Below are 15,906 nucleotides of genomic sequence, written 5' to 3'. Positions count from 1 at the left end.
TTCAGCATTTCAGCTGAGGAAGCCTTAAGGAGGTACTGGTCCTCCTCCCCAGCTTTAGCCACGCCGACCCCAAGTCTGCCGCTCCATGACACTGCAGTGGAGGCGGTGGAGGTGGGATCCCTCGCAGAGTCGAAAGGAAAAAAGAACCCTGGAGGCTAAACAGATTAAGAAAGAAAGAAAGAAAGAAAAAATTCGCACATCACGAACATAGCACGAAGGCAGCTTTACCACAGCTACATTTCTGGGTGGCAGTATCACTCGGGAAAGAGAGGTGGTTCTATTATATTTTATGAAATACTTCCTCTCATGTAGAGGCTGCCTTGCGACAAAGTATACGCATGTATTCATTTTAGAAGATAAACAAAAAAAATATTCTTAAGAAATTTTGATGGTAACCTAATTGTAAGAATGGTTTCTTAGAATTATCAATGAACCCATTACTGAAGATTTCACGTGTTGGTAATAAGTTTGCGGTAAACCACGCAGAACGGATTGTTTTTCCAAAAACTGGAGCTTGCAGTTGATTATGAATCGATGTGTGGATTTTTACTGCGTCGCGTTAAGGCGTGATATCCCTTTGCTGTGCAATGAGTGTAGAACAATTGATGTTTCAAAATTCAGTTATCAGGCAGAACATTAACAGACGATAAAGGACAACGAGTCCGTCTCTATGGTGTAGTTGTTAGTGTGATTAGTAGCCACCCCTGAAGGCCCGGGTTCGATTCGCTGCTCTGCCACGAAATTTGAAAAGTGGTACGAGGGCTGGAACTGGGTCCACTCAGCCTCGGGAGGACAACTGAGTATAGGTGGGATCGATTCCCATCTCCGCCATCCTGGAAGTGGTTTTCCGTGGTTTCCCACTTCTCCTACAGGCAAATGCCGGGGTGGTGCTTAACTTAATGCCACGGCCGCTTCCTTCCCTCTTCCTTGTCTATCCCCTTCCAATCTTCCCATCCACCCACAAGGAACCTGTTCAGTATAGCAGGTGAGGCCACCTGGGCGAGGTACTGGTCATCCTCCACAGTTGTACCCCGCAACCCAGCTCTGAAGCTGCAGGACACTGCCCTTGAGGCGGTAGAGGTGGGTTCCCTCGCTGAGTCCGAGGGAAAAGCCAACCCTGGAGGGTAAACAGATTAAGAAGAAGAGGATTTTTATTTAATTAATGACAATAATTAGTGTGTGTTGAACACCGAACTAGATTTTTTTTTATAACAGGGATAGCAACAGAATATTAAGAACAGTTATAATTGCCATGTACAGGATGAACCGAAATTCGCACGCTCGGGCGTAGCAGCGCGACTCCTCACATGCCAGTAATTAAAAAAATGTCTCTCACAAAAGTTCGTCCTGCGAGTATATCCGGCTGAAAAGGGACGTTGAAAAGTGGCAATCTGCCAACACTGTAACCATATTTAGGGTAACTACCTCTGTCAGCACGTACAAGTTGTGCTGCACAGTTGGTGCAGTGGAGAGAGTTTATTTCGTAAATGTGGTCCAAATGGAATGGTATCTGGCACCTTAATTGTCAACGGCGATTGAAGCGGGTCCTCTAGAAACCATTTGCACTTACATACTACGATCCTAGGAATGGACGAACAATCGTTTTCACGCGTCGGCTTTGAAAGACGCCCTTTCCACGTCCTGGGCGTGAATTTATTCGCTGTTGACGATTAAGATGCCAGATACCATTCCACCTGGACTACATTTACGAAATAAAAAACATAAGCCTCAACCAGGATCGACCCCTCGACCTGCTGCATGTTAACCCAAAACTCTCTCCACTGCACCAACTGTACAGCACGACTTCGATGTGCTGAAAGAAGTAGTTACCCTACATGTGGGTACAGTGTTACCAGACTGCCACTATTCAACGACCTTTTTCTTCCGGATATACTCGCAGGACGAACTTTTGTGACATACATTTTTTATTGCTGGCATGTGAGGAGTCGCGCTGCGACGCCCCAGGCCGCGAATTTCGGTTCAGCCTGTATATAAAAGGACTGAGGAACTAACCGCACCCGGAGGATAAATGTATTAAACAATGCCTTATAAAAAACTATGTTCTAAAAACGAATACATCTTTAAAATAGAACTTTAACAAGACCAGAGTCCGCCTCTGTGGTGTAGTGGTTAGTGTGATCAGCTGCCACCCCCGGAGGCCCGAGTTCGATTCGCGGCTATGCCACGAAATTTGAAAAGTGGTATGAGGGCTGGAACGGGGTCCACTCAGCCTCGGGAGGTCAACTGAATAGTGCTGGGTTCGATTACCACCTTAGCCACCTTGGAAGTGGTTTTCCGTGGTTTTTCGTGGTTTCCCACTTCTCCTCAAGGCCACGGCCGCTTCCTTCCATCCTCCTTGTTCTATCCCTTCCAATCATCCCATCCCCCACCGACGCCCCTGTTCAGAATAGCAGGTGAGGCCGCCTGGGCGAGGTACTGGTCATCATTCGCAGTTGTATCCCACGACCCAAAGTCTCACGTTCCAGGACACTGCCCTTGAGGCGGTAGATGTGGGATCCCTCGCTGAGTCCGAGGGAAAAGCCAACCATGGAGGGTAAGCAGATTAAGAAAGAAAGAAAAAATCCAGAATATCTATGGTAGGTACCTGAAAATACGGATGATCGGTAAGTAGAGAGTAACCTTTCCTTCTTCAAATATTGGAAAGATTTGACAATTTAAATACTCGCAGTATATATACAACACACAATTAGGGAAATATTGTAAGATGTTCAAACGAAGAAAGATACACTGTTTGCATGAGTAGCCATGAAACACATCAATCCAGGCAACTTGAGCACAAGAAATACAGGTGTTCCAACTGTTCCAGAAAGAAAAGAGAAGGGAACTCATTACGTTCAGCGCATCGGCACTACAGGAAAAAGTCTAGAGTTCTATTTTATGCCTTTTGGTCGAAAGCACGAATAGAAGATTTAGGAAAAAGAGGAAAAAGGGGGCGGGGAGGTTATAATGTCACGAAAAGAGAGCGGAACAATTTAGTAGTCCATCATGGATTAGGTCCCCACGATCATCTACCACTTCACAAAAGGGCTAAATCTGGAGTAAAACTGCATAAGAAAAAAAACAGAACTGGGAAGAACCACCTTACCCAGAAAGTAAAAAATTCTCTCCCGCTACGTGAGTCATTGATGATACTTCAGCTGGGATGAAATGAAAAGTCGTTATGCAGTCTCGAACTGGTCCGAAGCACACTGACCAAGAGTGAAGTGATGGCCGAGAATTTATAGGTGTGACCTAGTCAGACGTAATGGTGGGGGCGAGAAGGAAAGAGACTGGAGAGTTCAAGAATACAGTAGAATTTGAAAAGACGCGCTTAGCATATGTAGAAGTGTAGAGATTCGGGGAAGAAAGTAAGGTTAGAGACCTGTACCAGGATATTGGTGGCGGAAGGTTAGAGAACATTGCAATGTGGAACTAAATAAGGCTAGAGAACTAGTTAAAAATATAGGATTATGAAGGCGCACAGCTAATTCACAGAGGCTTGAAGATTGAACGCTGAAACGTATAACAGTCTATAGTATAACTATAATGTGTGTGATAAATTTAAAACCGTTTCCTTTCCTATCCTAGTCCGTCTCTTCACCTTCGCATCGTCGCACCATGTGACATTTCAGAAACCTAGCTGAAAGTATTTCGTCCGATGTAGGTGTGCGAAGCTCATATATATTTCAAGTTCTTTGTGGATACAACTGGCAAGTAGGCCCATGAATTGTTTACTACTTTTGTCTTGTGCCGCGACTTCATCTGCTAGAGATCGCAGACCTAAACTCTACTACTGATCCGCAAGGTCAATGTAAGTCTTATCCATGACGTCTATCCAGTAGCTATATCTCAATGGTTTTATTTCATTCTTCTTCTGTCTAGGCGTGCTTGAAGCCGTTTCTCAAATATAAACAAACGAGAAATTTGAGGAGTCATCGTGAAAAGATAAAAACAATGGCAGCGCGTGAATTTGCGCTTATCTTAAGTTTCCAGTTGGCTGTGACACTATCTTTAAAATTGTTGCAGACACAACTCCCGTAAACTCTGCGAAACTCCAGAAAATACTTTTGAAATTCTACTTGAAATTCAAACTTACAATCTTATATCTATAACCCAAAATCTTTCCAATGCAAACCATAAGTTGTGTACAGCAGAGCGTCAGTGAACTGTCCTTGCAGCCAACGCAAGTGTTGGTAATTTCTGGGCCCTCTTGACCACTCTTCGTGAGGTATTCTGTAAAAACTACACTCACTCGTTCAAGAGCCGATTTGCTATGGAAATCGTCAGGGCAACACTTCAAATCCTTAGTTAACCTCTTTGCACTTTTGGAATGTTAACTTGATACTTGATATTTATACCAGAAGGAAGATATAACAAGAAACTGCACAGAGCCAGAGATAGTCTATAAACGAGTACGTCACGACAAGCCCCTGATAGGGAGAGTGTGCCTGAGAATGTCAGCAACAACATCAGGAGTCGACAGAAATATAATAATGGAAATGCTAATTGATAGTTCCGCCAATGACAGCTGATATCGAATGTATAAATTATTTTGAATAAGACATTTTTCGCTATTTTCAGTCGCAGCGGTACAGGCAGGTTCCTTGGCTACAATGGAATAAGACAGTGAGGTACAAGCGATCGTGGCCTTAGTTATATCTCCAGAACGCGTCCCTCGTGAAAATACATCTTCAGTGCTACCGACAGTGGAGTTCGAACCCACCATCTTCTGAATGCAAGCTGACAGCTACGTGACCGAAACCGTGAAAATGGATTTACTCGGAAGTACAGAAGTACAAAATAAAAGTTTTTCGACTAATTCATGAGTTTCCAAAGAGAAGTAAATAAGCATAATCGCTTTGAATTGATATACGTAGGTCGAGTCATAAGTCATGGCAAGTATTTTTTTTTTCTCTCGAACAGGAGACAACACGGAAAATCTAAGACATGCATTTGGAAACGTACGGTATGTACTGTATGATGCTACTAGATGGTGTATGTAAACAACAGTGTGGGTGTAAGCATGCCCCCCCAAGTTCAGTGTGTGAGCGAGAGGGTCAACAAGCAGGAGCAACGATCCTATATTAAAATAGCAGTTCTCCGCGGCACAGATGCACGCCAATACCATGCAGAACTTCGGGAAGCATTAGGTGTACATGCCATGCCCTATAGAACAGTGGCGAGGTGGGTGGAGACGTTCAAACGGAGCAGAGTATCAACTGCCGATTTGCCTCGCCCAAGGCGTCCAGTATCCATTGACAAAGATGTACGGAGTAGTCTGTAACCAGTGGAGACCCGCCCTTTGTACGTAGTCTTGTGTATTTACTGTCTATATCATAATAAAACAATGTTTTGCCAATGGCCTGTGTTCTGTCACTTTCCTACGAGAATCTCGTGAAGTCAGAATTTGTCTTCAGGCACTATGCATAAGTACAAAGTACACGCCCTATATTTCCAAATGCATATCTTAGATTTTCCGTGTTGTCTCATGTTCGCGAGAAAAATAATACTTGCCATGACTCGACCCTCGTATTGATTAAGACAGTGCCCACTGCTGTATTAATGGTTTCTGATCATTATTATGAGCCGCCTCTGTGGTGTAGTGGTTAGCGTGATTAGCTGCCACCCCCGGAGGTCCGGGTTCGATTCCCGGCTCTGCCACGAAATTTGAAAAGTGGTACGAGGGCTGGAACGGGGTCCACTCAGCCTCGGGAGGTCAACTGAGTAGTGGTGGGTTCGATTCCCACCTCAGCCATCCTGGAAGTGGTTTTCCGTGGTTTCCCACTTCTCCTCCAGGCGAATGCCGGGATGGTACCTAACTTAAGGCCACGGCCGCTTCCTTCCCTCTTCCTTGCCTATCCCTTCCAATATTCCCATCCCTCCACAAGGCCCCTGTTCAGCATAGCAGGTGAGGCCGCCTGGGCGAGGTACTGGTCATCCTCCCCAGTTGTATCCCCCGACCAAGAGTCTGAAGCTCCAGGACACTGCCCTTGAGGCGGTAGAGGTGGGATCCCTCGCTAAGTCCGAGGGAAAAACCGAACCTGGAGAGTAAACAGATGATGATGATGATGATGATGATGATCATTATTATACTTCTTCGTAGCTTTTATTCCGCTCATTTGCACGGTTCTCTGGATGGTCATTTCTTGCGCCATTTAAAACGGTCTCGTACAACTCTAGAGGTAAGATTTGATCGCCTCATACCGTCTCGTGTTTGAACGTCCTTTCGGCCCACTACTAGATACCAAATCACTTGCCATCGATTTTTTCATAGACTTGTCATCGCTGCGCGGAGTATGACCATACCATCTCACGCTTGAATCTCGCGTCCTCTCATCGACTGGATCGATACGAAGTATTTTGAGAACGTGTCTGATCTGGTTATTACAAGGAGATCATCTCTGCATTTTCATCGCCATGGTACGGAGAGTCTGCTCAAGTTTCTTCGTCACTGACTGACATTCAGAGCAACGCAAAGTGCTACAGTAAGGTGCAAAGAGATGAAGAGACTTCCTTGTCACAAAATACCCCAGTGACCTGGCGCCATTAAATTCAGTCAGCGTTCGTGTTTGAAATTCCATAGCTCTGTCGCAGTCAGCGATGACACGTGACCCCAGGTATCTATAACTGGTTACTTTGTATAATTCAGTTCATTCGAACCGCTGGCTTGGTCACCACAGCCCAGACATTCCGTTTTACAGATGTTGAGTCTCATTCCATACTTTTCGAGTTGTACCGTGCATTGGTGAACATGGCGTTCTAGGCCATTCCGAGTGTTACTGGATCTCATGATGTCATTAGAAAACCGCAGTAACATCAATATATTCTTTACCAACATATAGGCGAGACACGTAATTTTGTTATGATGATGTCCGAATTCCTGCGATAAAGGTAGATACAAGCAGCTAACTAAGGCATTTGAACAATAAATAAAGGACACAGTAATCGAAGTCAACTTTCAACCTATTAAGTCGTTTTACGTACCTTTAGTACGTGTTGAAGAGATGTTACGTACAGAACAAAAATGGCCAACCGGACACCAGTGGGATCCGAACCCACAACCTCTCGATTTCGCGTCGGTTGCTCTACCAATTTTGCTATGGTGCCCTAGGCCATCCTTGTTCCGTTGGAAAGGATCTAAGCTACAGGTCTGGCACTACTGTCCTCACACTGTACAGTGCGTTTAAGTTGCCCGTTGAGGGCCAAGTCAATGAATATTGAATTTTCACGACCGCATTGTAATCGAAATCGACTTTCAACCTATTAGGTCGTGTTACGTACATTTAGTACGAGTTGAAGAGATGTTAAGCACATGACAACAATGGCCAAAGATAGCTCACTTTGTAGAGCAACCGACGCGAAATCGGGAGGTTGTTGGTTCGGATCCCACTAGTGTCCGGTTGGCCATTTTTATTCTGTACGTAACATCTCTTCAACACGTACTAAATGTACGTAACACAACCTAATAGGTTGAAAGTCGGTTTTGATAACATCTAATTTTGTTATAAAAATTTCCGAATTCCTGCGATAAAGGCAGATACAATCAGCTAATTAAAGTGTTTTAAAAATTAATAAAAGACACAGTCACTGATAAATCACGACGCGTAGGTCGCCTGCGGGCGTCAAATAAAAAGACCTGACCAAGCCTCTCCGGGGGCCACACGGCATTTCGTTTCACTGATAAATGAAACATGAGTTCAGTTACAAGAAGTAGAGCAGGACCAAGTAATACAGTAGATGTGGGACTAAATGAGATCGTAGAACTAGTTATAACTCTAGGATAGTTGAGGCGTTTATGTCATTCACTAAGGCTGGTAAAATGAACGCTCAGAACGCTGAAATGCGTAATAATCTATAATGAAGACATTCGTTTATTTCAATTTCGCAATCTTATGTCTATTAGGCGAACAGAATAACCTTTATTTCATACCATGACGTAATAGCCTTCCTTCTGTACTCCAAACAGCACGGAAAATGAGACTACCGTACTGCAGTTACTTTGCCGCACTCTATGATTGGATATTATTATCTCTGACTGGTTCAAGTCCACTTCACAATAATGTAAACACGGATATAATAATATTATCGGTTTTGCGTACCACTAACTACTTTTGACCGTTTTTGGAGATGCCAAGGTGCTGGAATTTTGTCCCGTGGGAGTTCTTTCTACCTTGCCAGTAAATCTACCGACACTAGGGTAACGTATTTGAACACCTTCAAATACCACCGGACTGAGCCAGGATCGAAGCTGCCAAGCTGGCGTCAGAAGGGCAGCGCCTCAAGCGCCTGAGCCACTCAGCCCGGCAGAGAGTATGAATCTGCGTACACCTAACTTAACCATGATTGCAGTAGGTACTATGATTACGTACCCATATACACCAAAAATGGCGTAACTTAAGCATCCCCGGCTCGAGTAATCTGTCACCATCGCCTTGTTAACTAATATATAGGTTAATCCATTTCCGATAGATAAATGTCGCATATATTACAGCATATCTCAAAAAGTTCATATTGCCGGGCTGAGTGGCTCAGACTCTTAAGGCGCTGGCCTTCTAAACCCAAGTTGGCAGGTTCGATCCTGGCTCAGTCCGGTGGTATTTGAACGTGCTCAATTACGACAGCCTCGTGTCGGTAGATTTACTGGCACGTAAAAGAACTCCTGCGGGACTAAATTCCGGCACCTCGGCGCCTGCGAAGTAGTTTAGTGGGACGTAAAGCAAATATATATATATTTTTATACATCGAGTTGAGCCTCTATGGACTGCGTGGTAACAACCAACTTCATTTCAGTGTCTAGGTCTTGTTCTTGTTCCTGCCAGTATCTTCTGAGCCCAGTGACGAGTGCCTGTTTATGCTCATCAGACAAAGGTCCTTTCCGTCTTCTGGAAGTTGATGCCATTTGGAAACCTTGATAGTTGTTCACCAATCTTCTGAATGTGCTCCTGTCATGAATTTCTTGGTCTGAAATACCAATCTGCATCAGATCTTTTTCGCATTCCTGGAACCATCTCGGCCTTGCTGCCTTAGATTGAATAAAATTCCATATTCTTTTTGTTAGCCGATCATCAGTCATCCTCAAGAGATGACCGTAAAATAATAGCCGTCTCTTCTGTCTTGCTGTACAAATCCTCATTTGGTCTCATTCGCCACTGTTCATCAACCCACCTATTACCTAGGATTTTTCTTAGTATCCTGCGCTCTCTTTTTTCCAGCCGGTCAGCTTGACCTTTACAACTTAAGGTCAAAGTTTCAGATGCATATAATCCCTCAGATTTTACAACTGTGTTATAGTGTCGGAACTTGGCCCCTATACTCATAGACTTTTTATTATAGATATTCTTTGTCATTTGGTATGCCTGGTCTAACTTCCTCATCCTGACATTGATTGCTTCCTCTTCTAATCCATTCTGCTGGATGACTTCACCAAGATATCTGAAATTCTTGACTCGACCGATTTTTCCAAGATTAGTGATCATCCATTCAAAGCAATTATTATTATTATTATTATTATTATTATTATTATTATTATTATTATTATTATTATTATTATTATTATTATTATTATTAAAAGTTCATATTGCCTTCATTAACCAATAAATGAGTCAAACATGGATAATATGCGTGACGCTGTGTAAAAACTTTTTAAAATTACATATTTCATTAGTATGAAATGGAATATTGTACGCAAAAACCACTAAAACGGTAAGTTTACATTACTGGTCTCTAAATTCCTTCCGAACCTTATACAAGGAAGTGAACATTTCTCTCGTGACGTAAAGGATCACTTTCCGAAGCTGTTGCGATAATACAGCCCAACCTCAACTACTCGAATTTTCAGTACCTCGAAATAATTTCAATATCGAGGTTAGACTGTTCCTCATTCCAACACACAGATTTTATACGACCCTTAAACCATTTCCACATCTATACCAAATCTTAATATATTGTTCTACGATCCCTCCGGGGATCAAATAAGAAACGCTGGCCTCCAAATCTCAACCCCACGGTTTCAAATCCCGCAAAAAATCATCTTTTGAAGAACGGTAAACAGTCCATTCCACACTCCATGTCGTAAGACGTCAGCATTAAAAAAAATCTCTGCTGACACCTTCGCTGTTCACTCAACAGAACTAGTTAAATTTTAGCAATCGGTTGCCCGATAGAGTTCCACATTCTCTTCCATCTGGTAGAGTTCAATTAGAATGCAACGCAATACAAGTAATTTGAAGTCAAAAAATTCAAATGCTTGCACATGGTAGTTGAAGTATGATTTTATTATTATTATTATTATTATTATTATTATTATTATTATTATTATTATTATATATGTAAATAATCCCAGCACTACTTAGAGGCGCGCATGTTCCTTCTTTTGTGTTTATATTTCCTTCATTCTTTTACTGTGGGCTTTCTTCCTGTCTTCAGGCCACGTTGTTCCAGTCTTCTTCTTACGTCTCTCCTCATGCCATTTGTGAATTTTGCATCTAAACATCATCCTGTTTTGGACGTCTGCCGGTGTAGTTCCTCTCTGTTTTAAATCGGTTTTGATTTCGCCAATACATTTCGTTGTGGCTGTTTTGGATTTGCTCCCCTTTTCGTAGAATTCGACTCTTTGTTTGTAAGTCTGTCTTTTAATATCACCATAGAATCTTAACATGCATTTTCTAATGTCACAGTGAATATTTCTGTATTGTTTGATTTCCTGTCCGCCTCTGAGGCGTCAGCGAGTTTTGGGACTAGCTTTTTTTTTGCGTTCCCTTTTCTTAATGTTTATTATTATTATCATTATTATTATTATTATTATTATTATTATTATTAGTATTAGTATTATTATGTTTTAAGGCTCTGTAATTTAACTACCTCCATATTTCGCTGTTAAAATCATAACATATATTTTATAGTAATTTTTATATAGTCATTTAGCACTTCATATAACCAGGGCAGAAATGAACTGGCGTATGGCTTTTAGTGCCGGGAGTGTCCGAGGACAAGTTCTGCTCGCCAGATGCAGGTCTTTTGATTTGACACGCGTAGGCGACCTGCGCGTCTCGATGAGGATAAAATGATGATAATAATAATAATAATTATAATAATAATAATCGTATGGCCTCAGCTACCGTGTGCAGACATTTCAATTTGACGCCATCTGGCTGTCTGCTCGTCAATTTCGACGTTCCGTTTTACTCTAGGCCCCCACTAGATGGCAGACCGAGTAAACCGAAACTCTCTTGGGCGTCTATGGCTGAGATTTAATGAATTTTGTCGGGTAAACACCAAATGTGTCACCAGAGATCTTTTACATGCCGACATCGTACGACATGGAGTGTCGAATGGACTTTTTTCCGCCCCTTCAAAAATCCGACTACCTCTGCCGAGTTTGAACCCGCTATCTTGGGATCCGGAGGCCGACACTCTACCGCTGATCCACAGAGGCAGCTAAAATGATGATGATGACTACACATACACCCAGCCCCCGTGCCAGAGAAATTAACCACTTATCCCGACCTTGCCAGGAATCGAACCCGGGACTCCTCTGTCCAAAGGCCAGCACGGTAACCATTTGGACATAGAGGCGGACACGAGGGCAGAGAATTCATTACAGTCAATGAGACACAAATGCTGATGATAGACGGACCATGCACACTCTCGAAGGAGTCATGTCCAAAATATTTTATGTTGTAAATTTCTGCCCTGACTTAGTATTCGGGCAATAGTTTGATTGATATTTTGCTATGGAGGACATGGCAGGGTTTTTAGAATCAGGACACTTTTCCTTACTCAGCAACTGTTCGTTGTACACCCTCGAGGATCATACCGAAATGAAGACGAAATATTTACTTGTGACAATTACTACTACTAAAATATTTTTATTCCTGCCCTGAAGGGACAGGTGGGCCTCTTGTACGGAGGCCAGGAGATTTGGTGGAGATGTGGGGAGTAAGTGAGGGGGTTGGCGGCCGTGGCCTATATTAGGAACAGTGCCGGCACTCGCCTTAATGCAGGAGAATAGAAAACCACGGAAAACCATTCTCAGGACAGTGGGATCCGTCTCCCGAATACAGAGGCTTAGAGCCACGGTACAGCCGTGGCCACCCCTCCTCTGTTTGGTTGGTCGGTCGGAGTACAGAGCTGTCGGACCAAGGACCAGCCGTGTGCACTTGTGGGCCAAAGCATACTTTGTAACCACCGACCTACTTGTGACCAGAGTAGCTCATACTTCGGCCTGCTAGCCGTCACAACATGGACTAGAGAGTTCTCTGAATGACCAACCTCGAACAGCATTTCCATAGTTTACAGTTCCAAGGTAAGACAAATGCAACAATTAATTAATTCCCGATTTATAGCTATTATTTCCTTAACCCATTTAAGTCTTCTTATTTTTCCGTATCGTACCCCACTATGCAGGGTCCCTGTTATTAATGATTGGACCCTTGATTTCTAGAACGTAATATATTAGAATGCAAACTAAGTTTGTGATTAGGATGTGTCAACTATCACGCTCTTCCACAATGTAGCGAGAGTAACATAAATTCTAGGGATTCTGATGGAACGTACCCCTAATGTGTATGCAAAGCTCATAGCATAACCGTTATTCAGGCTAGAGGCCAGAGTATCCTTGTTACTCACTTCACCGCCTAAAAATCTGGGCTCCATTAATGCATTTCCTACATCACTCACTTCCCTGGGCTGAGACTCATTAGTTGAAACTGCAAACGACTTTACGGCCGCATGGCCTCCTCTTTCCGGACTTGGGACCAGCAAAAACAACTACAACTCCTCAGACCCGTCAGTATTTACTACAGATGTAGTTAGATTAATTTCAAATACACTCAAGAAAATTAAATATAAAAAGTGGGGGTGTGGAGTGTTAGCAGAGTTTTTCTTGCATTTTTTCTTACGATTTATTTTACGAGAATATCTGAAGGAGAATAAATTAGGGGAAGATGATGCGCGGGATAGGATACAGTGGAAAAAACCTGCCAGAAACTTCGACCCCGCCTGAAGCTGGATAAGATGAAGAAGAAGCAGAAGAAGACGACGTTACGTCGCCCCGACATACAGTCTTTTGGCGACAATGGGATCGGGAAAGTCTAGGAGTCGGAAGGAAACGAACGTGGCGTCGATTAAGATCCAACCCCAGCATTTGCCTAGTGTTAAAAAGAAACCACGGAAAACCATCTTCAGGGCTACCAACAGCGGGATTCGACTCTGCTACCTCCCGAATGCAAGCTGATAGATACATGACCCAAGCCACGCAGTCACAGGCTCAGTTGATAGCCAAGTCATGTTTTCACTAGCGACAAAGGCGACAGATGTTCCAAATTACGATTTTAAAAATAAAATGTAACGTCACTTAGCTTCAGATTCCACGTAAAACTGAACGTCTGATGGCTCTGATCACGATATGAACAATCGCATAAAAGTACAAAAAACACCGTCTCATGGAGAAAACTAATGGTGGTTGTCGCGACCCAGTGGCACCTCTACCTGTCTATCATACACGTGCTCCGTAAAGTAATTATAGGGCTGTCTGTAACGAGCGCAGATCAGGAGCTGACGTCCTCTGCGGCTACTGCTGTCACAGTTCCTGCAAGTAGCAGCTACCTGTTCAAGGTGTGATTGGCCTGTTCAGGTGGGGAAGGAAAGCTGTTATTAAGATTTAATTTTCCTTATCAATTCATCTCGCCTACAAGATTAAATATTCAGTAGCACAGCGAACACTGCTGCTTAGTGGGAAAGTATGGTTCATTATACAATAATAATAATAATAATAATAATAATAATAATAATAATAATAATAATAATAATAATAATAATAATAATAATAATAATAATAATAATAATAATAATAATAATAATAATATTTTGGCAAACACTTACATACACAGTCTCAAAAGAAAAATTCATGAGTGTATCATCAAAACCTATCAAGATAAATACAGGTGTACAGCAAGGTGAAGGCTTATCGTCAATTCTGGTCAACTGTACCTTAGACAATTTTGTAAGAATTTACAATGACAAATTAAAAGAACATCAAATTTTGCCCATAACTTTGGGGAGGTCCACCTCTGTGGTGTAGAGGTTAACGTGATTAGCTGTCACTCCCGAAGGCCCGTGTTCGATTCCAGGCTCTGCCATGAAATTTGAAAAGTTGCACGAGGGCAGAAACGGGGTCCACTCAGCCTCGGGAGGTCAACTGAGTACAGGAGTTTCGATTACCACCTCAGCTATCCTGACAGTGGTTTTCCGTGGTTCCACACTTCTCCTCCAGGCAAATGTCGGGATGGTACCTTACTTAAGGCCAAGGCCGCTTCCTTCCCTCCTCCTTCTCAATCCCTCCCAATCTTCCTTTCCCTCCTCCCAACAAGGCCCCTGTTCAGCATAGCAGGTGAGACCGCCTTTACGAAGTACTGGTCCCCTTACCCAGTCTCTATCCGGACTTTGGGCCGGCAACATTTGACGAAAAATAAAATAAAAAGTGGACCAAATATAAGAACATAATAATGGCGTATGGCCTCCAGAGAAACCTAGTGGAGGTATTTTACTAATAGATGGCCCACAGGCGACTTCCATGCCCTCGCTGAGTCTGAGGGAAAAACCAACCCTGGAGTGTAAACGGATTAAGAAAGAAAGTGGAGAAGAAAACAAAGCTGTTGAAATTAGTTGCCTGGCATCTGCACACGATTTTGCTACACTTTCGGAAAGCCTGACAGATGTAACAATATGAATCTATGTTTTGGAAAAAACAGCCAACGAAACAGATTTGAGAATCCGTGTAGAACAAAATAAATTTATTACGAATATAAAAGACGCTCCGAAACTCTTGACAACAGATAATGGTCGAACAGAGAAAGCAAAGAAGTTCAAATACCTGGGATAAATAATTCAAGAAAATGATTTTAAGAATTCTGTTGTAGAAGAAAGTTTACACAAGATGGAAAGAGCGTATGGCATCATTACAAATTTGTACAAGAAATACTTATCTAAATGTCGTAAAATAAGGCGCTATAGTACAGTGGTAATACCAGAATGTCTTTACGGAAGTGAATGTCTAGTTTTGTACTATAGTTTCGATAAACTGGAGGTACTAGGAAGAAGAATCGATCGAGCTCGATAGTTGCAAACGCTTAAGTGCGGCCGGTATCCAGTCTTCGGTAGATAGTTTGTTCAAACCCCAATGTCGGCAGCTCTGAAGATGGTAAAAAATTAAATGGCATCTGGCTTTTAGTGCCAGGAGGTTTCCGAGGATTTCGGGTCGCCAGGTGAAGGTCTTTTGATTTAACGCCCGTAGGTGACCTGCACGTCTTGGTGAGGATGAAACGATGATGAAGACGACACGCACACCCAGTCCCGTGTCAGGGGAATTAACCTTTTCCATCCCATGCCCGAGTTAACTCGGTTGTCAGCATATCTCCCGCTGTCCCAAACACGATTTAACTCGGATTTCAAGCACTGCACTCTTCTCCACTTCCGAGTACAGTCTGGCGCTGTAATTTTGTAGTTCATCACATGCTCTGTTCAGACGACGGACAATTCCTAAATCTCCTTACCGTATTTTGTCAATAATTATGTGCCTTGTGCTTTTTTTTTTCACAGCTGTCTTTTAAGATAAGTGCGCAGAAGTGTAAAGAAAGCATGAAGGAAGATTATATTTTAGAAATGTTAGAGAATAATGATGAACCTGACTTTGATGAGTATAGTGAAGATAAGTTGTAGTAGAACAAGTTGTAAACATTTTTCAAGTTCTGGTAGAAGTGCAAAGAGAAAACTATTGCTAATGTTGTCGTACCATGACTGTCCAGTAGCTAATAGAGGTTATTTTTAGCCTATTTCAACCATTGTTGTAACATCAAGAAAAATCTGGTATGGGACATGCATAAGGTTTAAAAAAACTTGGGAGTGAAA

This window comes from Anabrus simplex, chromosome 7 (genome assembly GCF_040414725.1).
Source record: "Anabrus simplex isolate iqAnaSimp1 chromosome 7, ASM4041472v1, whole genome shotgun sequence".
NCBI lineage: Eukaryota > Metazoa > Arthropoda > Insecta > Orthoptera > Tettigoniidae > Anabrus > Anabrus simplex.
This window is presented reverse-complemented; position numbering follows the sequence as displayed.